An 11481-nucleotide genomic window follows, 5' to 3' on the forward strand; every position below is an offset into this window, starting at 1 on the left:
GGGCCTCTGATAGGTCCAGTGTCAGATCCTCAGTTAGCAATAGTGTTAGGGCCTTAGTTAGGGACAGTGTCAGGGCCGGATGTAGGGCGAGCATCTAGGCCTTCGTTCGGGACAGGTTCATGGTCTTGGGACTCAATTCCGTGCCTGAGGTAGGCACAGCCTAAGGGCTTCAGTTAGCATAAGAGGCAGGACATTAGCTAGTGACCGTGTCAGTTTAACATCTAGGGAAAGTGTCAGGAAATGACCTAAGGATAGTGTGAAGACCTTTGTTACGGAGACTCTCAGGGCCTTATTCAGAACCAGTGTTAGGGGTTCAGGTAGGGACAGCATCAGAGCCTGACTTAGGGAGAGCGATAGGGTCTGAGTGAGGCCTAGCATCAGACACTTAGTGGGGGACACTATCGGGGCATGACTTAGGAGCAGCATCAGGGCCTCTGTTGGATCAGCCTTAGGGTCTTAGTTAAAGTCATGATCAGGGTCTGAGTTAGTCACAGCATCAAGGCCTGAGTTAGTTAGGGAAAGCTTCAGGGCCTCACTTAGGGACAGCGTCCGGGCTTACTTTGGGACAGTTTCAGGACCTTGGTAAGACATGGGTCAGGTTATTAGCTCTGGATAATGTCAGGACTTTCGATGTTGATGGCAGCAGGCCTTGGTTAGAGACAGTGTCAGGCCCTGAGTTACGACTAGCATCAGAGCCTTTGTTAGATACAATGTACGGGACTGAATTAGGAGTAGAGTCAGGGCCTTAGTTAGTGACAGTGTCAGGGCCTGACTTAGGGAGAGCGACAGGGCCTGAGTGAGGTTTAGCATCAGGCCCTTGGCTGGGCACACTGTCAGGGCATGACTTTGGAGCAGCATCAGCGTCTTTGCTGGATCAGCATTAAGGTCTTCGTTAGGTACATGATCAGGGCCTGAATTAGTCACAGCTTCAAGGCTTCAGTTAAGGAAAGCTTCAGGGCCTGAGTTAGGGACAGCCTCAGGTCTTCACTTAGGGACAGCGTCAGGGCTTACTTTGGGACAGTTTCAGGACCTTGGAAAGACATAGGTCAGGATAGTAGCTCAGGATAATGGCAGGACTTTTGATAGTGATGGCAGCAGGGCCTTAGTTACAGAGGGTTTCAGGGCCTGAGTTAGGCCGAGCATCAGAGACTTTGTTAGGTACAGTGGAAGGGACTGAGTTAGGAGTAGTGTCAGGGCCTTGCTTAGGGACAGTGTCAGGGTCTGATTTAGGTGTACTGTCTGAGACCTAGTTAGGGACAGTGCTAGGGCCTGAGTTAGGATTAGTGTCAAGGCCTTATTGAGGACCAATTTCAGGGCCTTAGTTTGGACTAGCATCAGAGCCATTGTTAGGAATCGTATGAGGGCCTGAGTTAGGCATCCTATCAGGGCCTTAGTTAGGGAGAGTTTTAGGGCCTGAGTTACGATTAGTGTCAAGGCCTTATTTAGGACCAATTTTAGGGCTTTAGTTTGGACTAGCAACAAAGCCTTTGTTAGGTAGCATGTCGGGGCCTCAGTTAGGTGTAGTGTCAGGGCCATTGTTAGGGACAGTATCAGGGCCTGACTTAGGAGAAGTTCAGGGCCTTAGCCAGGGAAAGTGTCAGGGCCTTAGTTAGGGACATTATCAGGGCCTGAATTAGCAGTAGTGTCAAAAGTCCTTAGTGAGGAGAGTAAGGAGTAAGTCAGGACTCAGGCCCTGACACTGTTCTTAAATAAGGCCCTGACATTCCCTGTAACACAGGTCCTGATCTGATTCCTATCATAGGCGCTGATGTTGGACTTAACTAAGGCCCTGACACTGGTCCTAACTAAAGCTGTGACACTACTCTTAACTCAGGCCCTGACACTGTCCCTAACAAAGCCTCTGACACTACTCCTAAATCAGGCACTGACACTGTCCCTAACTAAGGCCCTGACATACACCTAACTCAGGCCCTGACACTGTCTCTAACTAAGGCCCTGATACTACTCCAAACTCAGCACTGACACTGTCACTAACTAAGGCCCTGACACTATTCATAGCTCACGCCCTAACACAACTCCGAAATCATGCCCTGACAATGTCCCTAAATAAGGCCCTGACACTATTCCTAACTCAGGCGCTGACACAATACTTAAGGAAGGCCCTGACATTACTCCTAACTCAGGCCCTGAAAAGGTCCCTAACTAAGGCCCTGACATACACCTAACTCAGGCCCTGACACTGTCTCTAACTAAGGCCCTGATACTACTCCAAACTCAGCACTGACACTGTCACTAACTAAGGCCCTGACACTATTCATAGCTCACGCCCTAACACAACTCCGAAATCATGCCCTGACAATGTCCCTAACTAAGGCCCTGACACTATTCCTAACTCAGGCGCTGACACAATACTTAAGGAAGGCCCTGACATTACTCCTAACTCAGGCCCTGAAAAGGTCCCTAACTAAGGCCGACACAACTCCTAACTCAGGCACTAACACTGTCCCTAAATAAGGCCCTGAAACTATTCCTAACTGAGGCGCTGATACAATACCTAACGAAGGCACTGATGCTACTCCTAACTAAGGCCCTGACACTACTCCTATCTAAAGCAATGACACTGTCTATAACTTACGCCCTGACTCTACTCCTGACTCAGGCACTGACACTGGCCCTAACTTAGGCCCTGACACTACTCTTAACTAAGCAACTGACACTGTCCCTAACTAAGGTCCTGACACTACTCCCAAACTAGGCACTGACTTTGTCCCTAACTAAGGCCCTGACACTACTCCCAAACTAGGCACTGACTTTGTCCCTAAGTAAGGCCCTGACATTACTCTCAAGTCAGGCACTAACACTGTCCCTAACTAAGGACTTGACACTCCTCTTAACTCAGGCCCTGGCACAGTCCCTACAAAGGCCTGCCACCACCCCAACTCTGGCACTGAGAGTGTCCCTAACTACGGCCATCACACTACTCCTAACTCAGGCACTGACGCTGTCCCTAAGTAAGGCCCAGAAACTACTCCCAACACAGGCACTGACGCTGTCCCTAACTAAGGCCCTCACACTACTACTTACTTAGGCACTGACACGCTACCTAACTAAGGCCCTGAGACTACTTCTACCTCAGACCCTGACACTGTCCCTAACGAAGGGCCTGATACTACTCCCAACACAGGCACTGACACTCTTCCTAACTAAGGCCTTGACACTACTTTTAACTCATGCCCTGATGCTTTTCCAAAAAACACCCTGAGACTATTCCCAACTCAGGCACTGACACTCTCCCTAACTAAGACCCTGACACTACTCCCATCTCAGCCACTGACACTGTCCCTAATGCCCTGACACTACTTCCAACTCAGGCACTGACACTGTCCCTAATTAAGGCCCTGACATAACTCCCAACTCCGGCACTGACACTTTCTCTCACTAAGGCCCTGAAACTACTCAAAACTCAGGCCCTGACACTGTTCCTAACTACCGGTCTCAGACTACTCCTAACTTAGGCCCTGACACTATTCCTAACACAGTCCCTGACACTGTCCCTAACTAAGGTCCTGAGACTATTCCTAACTCAGACCCTGACACTGTCCATAACTTAGGCCATGTCACTACTCCCAACTCAGGCACTGACGCTGTTCCTAACTAAGGGTCTGGCACTACTCCAAACTGAGACACTGACACTCTTCCAAATTAAGGCCTTGACACTGCTCTTACCTCAGGCCCTGACACTGTCCATAATAAAGACCCTGACAAAAATCCCAACTTAGGCACTGACAATGTCCGTAACTAAGGCCCTGACACTATTCCCATCTCAGCCACTGACACTGTCCCTAACTATGGCCCTGACACTACTCCCAATGCAAGCACTGGCGCTGTCCCTAACTAAGGCACTGGCACTACTCCCAACTCGCCCTGGCGCTGTCCCTAACTAAGGCTTGGACACTATTCCCAATTCAGGCAATGACAGTGTCCCTAACTGAGGCAATGATACTACTCCCAACTCAAGCACTAAGGCTCTGGATCATTGTGATGACCAGCGCCATGGAGCATTGTGATGACAAGGGTCATGGAGAATTGTGATGACGGGTCCTGGAGCATTGTGGTGACATGGGCCATGGAGCATTTTGATTACAGGGGTCATGGGGCATTGTGATGAAAGTGGTCATGGAGCATTGTGATGAAAGTGGTCATGGAACATTGTGGTAAAAGTGGTCATGTAGCATTGTGATGAAAAGTGCTATGGAGCATTGGGATGACAGGGGTCATGGAGCATTGTGATGACAAATGCGTGGAGATTTGTGATGACAAGGACCCTGGAGCTTTGTGATTATAAGGAGCATGAAGCATTGTGATGACAGGGGCCATAGAGCATTTTAATGACAAGGGACATGGAGCATTGTGATGACAGAGGTCATGGAGCATTGTGGTGACCAGAGGCATGGAGCATTGTGAAGAAAGGGGTACTGTAACATTGTAATGAAGGGGTCAAGGAGCATTTTGATGACAAGGATCATGGAGCATTGCGATGACAAGGGCCATGGAGCATTGTGATGACAGGGCTCATGTGGCATTATGATGACAGTGGTCATGGAGCAATGTGATGAACGTTGTCATGGAGCACTGTGATTACAGGGGCCATGGAGAATTGTGATGACAAAGGCCAGGGAACATTGTGATGACAGGCGTCATGGAGCATTGTGATGAAAACGGACCTGGAGCATTGTGATGAAAGGGGTCATGGCTCATTGTGATGACAGGGGGCCTGGAACATTGTGATGACAGGGGTCACGGGGCATTGTGATGACAAGGGCCATGGAACATTTTGATGACAGTGGTCATATGGCATTTTGAATGACAGGGGCCATGAAGCATTGTGATGACAAGAGTCATGGAGACTTGTGATGACAGGGGGCATGGAGCTTTGTGATTTCACAGGCATGTAGCATTTTAGACAAGGGTCATGGAGCATTGTGATGAAAGGGGTCATGGAGCATTGTGATGATAAGGGCATGGAGCATTGTGATGACAATGGCATGTAGCATTGCGATGACAAAGGTCATGGAGCATTGTGATGACAGGGGTTATGGAGCATTGTGATGACAAGGGCGTGGAGCATTGTGATGACAGTGGTCATGGAACATTGTGACGATAAGGGCATCGAGCCGAGTTAGGGACAGTCTAGCGGCCTTGGGACTAAATTCAGTGCCTGAATTAGGCACAGCATAAGGTCTTTAGTTAGCATCCGAGGTAGGACATTAGCTCGGGACAGGGTTAGGGTAAAGGCTTGGAATCGTGTCAGGAAATGACCTAAGGATAGTGTGAAGACCTTAGTTACTGAGATTCTCAGGGACTTCTTCAGAAGCAGTGTTAGGGCTTCAGGTAGGGACAGCATCAGGGCCTGACTTAGGGAGAGCGACAGGGCCTGAGTGAGGCCTAATGTCAGGCCCTTAGCTGGGGACACTGTCAGGGAATGACTTAGGAGCAGCATCAGTGCCTTTGTTGGATCAGCTTTAGGCTCTTAGTTAAAGACATGACCGGAGCCCTAGTTAGTCACAGCCTCAAGGCCTCAGTTAGGGAAAACTTTAGGGTCTGAGTTACAGACAGCCTCAGGTCTTCACTTAAAGACAGCCACAGGTCTTTCTTAGGGACAGTGTCAGGACCTTGGTTAGAAATGAGTCAGAATATTAGCTCAGGAGAGTGTCAGGATTTTAGTTTTTGCTGGCAGCAGGGCCTCTCTTAAGGACAGATTCCGGGCCTTTGTTAGATTCAGTGTCATGGCCTTAGTTAGGAGTAGTCAGGGCCTTAGTTAGGGAGAGCATGAGGGTTTCAGTTCGCTTAAGATGCAGGAGATTATCTCGGGACAGAGTCAGGTTCCAGGCCAGAGATAGTGAAAGGAAATGACCAAGGGATAACGAGAAGACCTTAGTTATTGAGAGCTTCAGGGCCTTAGTTAGCAGCAGCGTGAGCACCTTAATCAGGACCAGCGCCAGGGCTTGATGTATGGGCAGCATCAGAGCCTAAGTAAGGTACAGCAACAGGGCCTAAGTGAGGCCTATCTTTAGGGCCTGAGTAAGGGACAGTATCAGGGCATGACTTAGGAGCAGCATAAAGGCCTCTGTAGGATCAGCATTAGGGTCTTCGTTAAAGCTATTATCAGGGCCTCCGTTAGGGATAGCCTCAAGGCCTCACTTAGGGACAGCGTCAGGGCTTACTTTGGGAAAGTTTCAGGACCTTGGTAAGACATGGGTCAGGCTATTAGCTCAGGATAATATCAGGTGTTCAGATATTGACGGCAGCAGGGCCTTAGTTAGAGGCAGTGTCAAGGCCTAAGTTAGGACTAGCATCAGAGCCTTTGTTAGGTACAGTGTCAGTGACTGAGTTAGGTGTAGTGTCAGAGCCTTAGTTAGGGACAGTGTCAGGGCCTGCATTAGGACGAGCCTCCAGGCCTCAGTTAGGGACAGGTTCACGGACTCGGACCTAAATTCAGGGCCTCATTTAGGGACAGAATCAGGGATTTAGCTAGCATAAGGGGATCTACAGCTGAAAGCAACCTGAACACCACCACAAGCAGATGCAGAAGTGAACCATGCACGCTCCTATGAAGGAAGATTCCACAGCAGTTGAGTACATTTTGTTTAAAGTTAGTAACACTATAAAAATTATGTTTGGAAGAAAACTATATTCAGAAGATGAAAGAATCTCGTTCTAAAGAATCTCTTTAGCTAATCTCGACATTAGCTAAAGAGAAGGTTAGGTTAAGGTCTAGGGAGAGTGTCAGGAAATGACCTAGGGATAGTGTCAAGACCTTAGTTACTTAGCACATCAGGACCTAATTTAGGAGCAGTGAGTGTCACGGCTTCGGGTAGGAACAGGGTCAGAGCCTGACTTAGGGAGTGGGACAGGGCCTGAGTGAGGCCTAGCGTCAGGGCCTTAGCTAGAGACAGTGTCAAGGCATGACTTAGGAGCAGCCTGAGAGCCATGGTAGGATCAGCCTCAGGGGCTATGTTAAAGATATTATCAGGGCCTCTGTTAGGGACAGCCTCAAGACCTCACTTCGAGACAGCATCAGGGCTTCCTTAGGGACAGTTTCAGGACCTTGGTAAGAGATGGGTCAAGAAATTAGCTCAGGATAGTGTCAGGACTTTAGCTATTGACGGCAGCAGGGCCTTAGTTAGGGACAGTGTCAGGCCCTGAATTAGGACGAACATCGAGGCCTTAGGTACGGACAGGGTCACAGCCTCGAGAGTAATTTTAGGCCCTTAGTTAAGGACAGCAGCAGGGCTGTAGTTAGCATAAGAGGCACGACATTTGCTAGGGACAGGCTCAGGTTATGGTCTAGGGAGAGTGTCAGGAAAGGACCTAAGCATAGTGTCAAAACCTTAGTTACTGAGAGTATCAGATCCTTATTTAGAACCAGTGTCAGGGCTTCAGGTAGGGACAGCATCAGAGCCTGACTTAGGCAGAGCGACAGGGCCTGAGTGAGGCCTAGCGTCAGGCCCTTAGCTGAGGACACTGTCAGGGCATGACTTAGGAACAGAATCAGCGCCTCTGTTGGATCAGCCTTAACGTCTTTGTTACAGATATGATCAGGGCCTGACTTAGTCACAGCTTCAAGGCCTCAGTTAGGGAAAGCTTCAGGGCCTGAGTTAGGGACAGCCTCAGTTCTTAACATAGGGACAGCGACAGGGCTTTCTTAGGGACAGTGTCAGGACCTTGGTTAGAAATATGTCAGGATATTAACTCAGGCTAGTGTCCAGTTTTTAGTTATTGCTGACAGCAGGGCCTATATTAGGGGCAAATTCTGAGCCTTACTTCGAGACAGTGTCAGGGCCTGAGTTAGGACTAGCATCAGAGCCCTTGTAAAGTACAGTGTCAGGGACTGAGTTAGGTGTAGTGTCAGGGCTTTAGTTAGGGACAGTGTCAGCGCCTCAGTTTGGATGAGCCTCCAACCGCAGTTAGGGACAGCTTGACGGCCTCGGGACTAATTTCAGGCTCTTAGTTCGAGACAGCATCAGGGATTTAGTTAGCATAAGAGGCTCGACAATAGCTAAAGACAAGTTTAGGTTAAGATCTAGGGATAGTGTCAGGAAATGACCTAGGGAGAGTGGCAAGACCATAGCTAATTAGAGCATCAGTGCCTAATTTAGGCCCAGTGTCAGGGCTTCAGGTAGGGACAGAGTCTTAGCCTGACTTAGGGAGAGCGACAGGGCCTGAGTGATGCCTAGAGTCAGGGCCTTAGCTACGGACAGCGTCAGGGCATGACATAGGATCAACATAAGGGTCTCTGTAAGATCAGCATTAGAGTTTCGTTCAAGACATTATCAGGACCTCTGTGAGGGACAGCCTCAGGGCCTCACTTAGGGACAGTGTCAGGGCTAACTTTGGGAGAGTTTCAGGACCTTGGTAAGACATGGGTCAGGGTATTAGCTCAGGATAATGTCAGGACTTTAGATATTGATGGTAGCAGCGCCTACGTTAGGGAAAGTTTCAAGGCGTTAGTTAGGAGTAGCGGGCCTCTGATAGGTCCAGTGTCAGATCCTCAGTTAGCAATAGTGTTAGGGCCTTAGTTAGGGACAGTGTCAGGGCCGGATGTAGGGCGAGCATCTAGGCCTTCGTTCGGGACAGGTTCATGGTCTTGGGACTCAATTCCGTGCCTGAGGTAGGCACAGCCTAAGGGCTTCAGTTAGCATAAGAGGCAGGACATTAGCTAGTGACCGTGTCAGTTTAACATCTAGGGAAAGTGTCAGGAAATGACCTAAGGATAGTGTGAAGACCTTTGTTACGGAGACTCTCAGGGCCTTATTCAGAACCAGTGTTAGGGGTTCAGGTAGGGACAGCATCAGAGCCTGACTTAGGGAGAGCGATAGGGTCTGAGTGAGGCCTAGCATCAGACACTTAGTGGGGGACACTATCGGGGCATGACTTAGGAGCAGCATCAGGGCCTCTGTTGGATCAGCCTTAGGGTCTTAGTTAAAGTCATGATCAGGGTCTGAGTTAGTCACAGCATCAAGGCCTGAGTTAGTTAGGGAAAGCTTCAGGGCCTCACTTAGGGACAGCGTCCGGGCTTACTTTGGGACAGTTTCAGGACCTTGGTAAGACATGGGTCAGGTTATTAGCTCTGGATAATGTCAGGACTTTCGATGTTGATGGCAGCAGGCCTTGGTTAGAGACAGTGTCAGGCCCTGAGTTACGACTAGCATCAGAGCCTTTGTTAGATACAATGTACGGGACTGAATTAGGAGTAGAGTCAGGGCCTTAGTTAGTGACAGTGTCAGGGCCTGACTTAGGGAGAGCGACAGGGCCTGAGTGAGGTTTAGCATCAGGCCCTTGGCTGGGCACACTGTCAGGGCATGACTTTGGAGCAGCATCAGCGTCCTTGCTGGATCAGCATTAAGGTCTTCGTTAGGTACATGATCAGGGCCTGAATTAGTCACAGCTTCAAGGCTTCAGTTAAGGAAAGCTTCAGGGCCTGAGTTAGGGACAGCCTCAGGTCTTCACTTAGGGACAGCGTCAGGGCTTACTTTGGGACAGTTTCAGGACCTTGGAAAGACATAGGTCAGGATAGTAGCTCAGGATAATGGCAGGACTTTTGATAGTGATGGCAGCAGGGCCTTAGTTACAGAGGGTTTCAGGGCCTGAGTTAGGCCGAGCATCAGAGACTTTGTTAGGTACAGTGGAAGGGACTGAGTTAGGAGTAGTGTCAGGGCCTTGCTTAGGGACAGTGTCAGGGTCTGATTTAGGTGTACTGTCTGAGACCTAGTTAGGGACAGTGCTAGGGCCTGAGTTAGGATTAGTGTCAAGGCCTTATTGAGGACCAATTTCAGGGCCTTAGTTTGGACTAGCATCAGAGCCATTGTTAGGAATCGTATGAGGGCCTGAGTTAGGCATACTATCAGGGCCTTAGTTAGGGAGAGTTTTAGGGCCTGAGTTACGATTAGTGTCAAGGCCTTATTTAGGACCAATTTTAGGGCTTTAGTTTGGACTAGCAACAAAGCCTTTGTTAGGTAGCATGTCGGGGCCTCAGTTAGGTGTAGTGTCAGGGCCATTGTTAGGGACAGTATCAGGGCCTGACTTAGGAGAAGTTCAGGGCCTTAGCCAGGGAAAGTGTCAGGGCCTTAGTTAGGGACATTATCAGGGCCTGAATTAGCAGTAGTGTCAAAAGTCCTTAGTGAGGAGAGTAAGGAGTAAGTCAGGACTCAGGCCCTGACACTGTTCTTAAATAAGGCCCTGACATTACCTGTAACACAGGTCCTGATCTGATTCCTATCATAGGCGCTGATGTTGGACTTAACTAAGGCCCTGACACTGGTCCTAACTAAAGCTGTGACACTACTCTTAACTCAGGCCCTGACACTGTCCCTAACAAAGCCTCTGACACTACTCCTAAATCAGGCACTGACACTGTCCCTAACTAAGGCCCTGACATACACCTAACTCAGGCCCTGACACTGTCTCTAACTAAGGCCCTGATACTACTCCAAACTCAGCACTGACACTGTCACTAACTAAGGCCCTGACACTATTCATAGCTCACGCCCTAACACAACTCCGAAATCATGCCCTGACAATGTCCCTAACTAAGGCCCTGACACTATTCCTAACTCAGGCGCTGACACAATACTTAAGGAAGGCCCTGACATTACTCCTAACTCAGGCCCTGAAAAGGTCCCTAACTAAGGCCGACACAACTCCTAACTCAGGCACTAACACTGTCCCTAAATAAGGCCCTGAAACTATTCCTAACTGAGGCGCTGATACAATACCTAACGAAGGCACTGATGCTACTCCTAACTAAGGCCCTGACACTACTCCTATCTAAAGCAATGACACTGTCTATAACTTACGCCCTGACTCTACTCCTGACTCAGGCACTGACACTGGCCCTAACTTAGGCCCTGACACTACTCTTAACTAAGCAACTGACACTGTCCCTAACTAAGGTCCTGACACTACTCCCAAACTAGGCACTGACTTTGTCCCTAACTAAGGCCCTGACACTACTCCCAAACTAGGCACTGACTTTGTCCCTAAGTAAGGCCCTGACATTACTCTCAAGTCAGGCACTAACACTGTCCCTAACTAAGGACTTGACACTCCTCTTAACTCAGGCCCTGGCACAGTCCCTACAAAGGCCTGCCACCACCCCAACTCTGGCACTGAGAGTGTCCCTAACTACGGCCATCACACTACTCCTAACTCAGGCACTGACGCTGTCCCTAAGTAAGGCCCAGACACTACTCCCAACGCAGGCACTGACGCTGTCCCTAACTAAGGCTCTGACACTACTTCCAACACAGGCATTGACAATGTCCCTAACTAAGGCCCTCACACTACTACTTACTTAGGCACTGACACGCTACCTAACTAAGGCCCTGAGACTACTTCTACCTCAGACCCTGACGCTGTCCCTAACGAAGGGCCTGATACTACTCCCAACACAGGCACTGACACTCTTCCTAACTAAGGCCTTGACACTACTTTTAACTCATGCCCTGATGCTTTCCCAAA

The sequence above is a fragment of the Balaenoptera acutorostrata genome, unplaced genomic scaffold, assembly GCF_949987535.1.
Source record: "Balaenoptera acutorostrata unplaced genomic scaffold, mBalAcu1.1 scaffold_33, whole genome shotgun sequence".
Classification (NCBI taxonomy): domain Eukaryota; kingdom Metazoa; phylum Chordata; class Mammalia; order Artiodactyla; family Balaenopteridae; genus Balaenoptera; species Balaenoptera acutorostrata.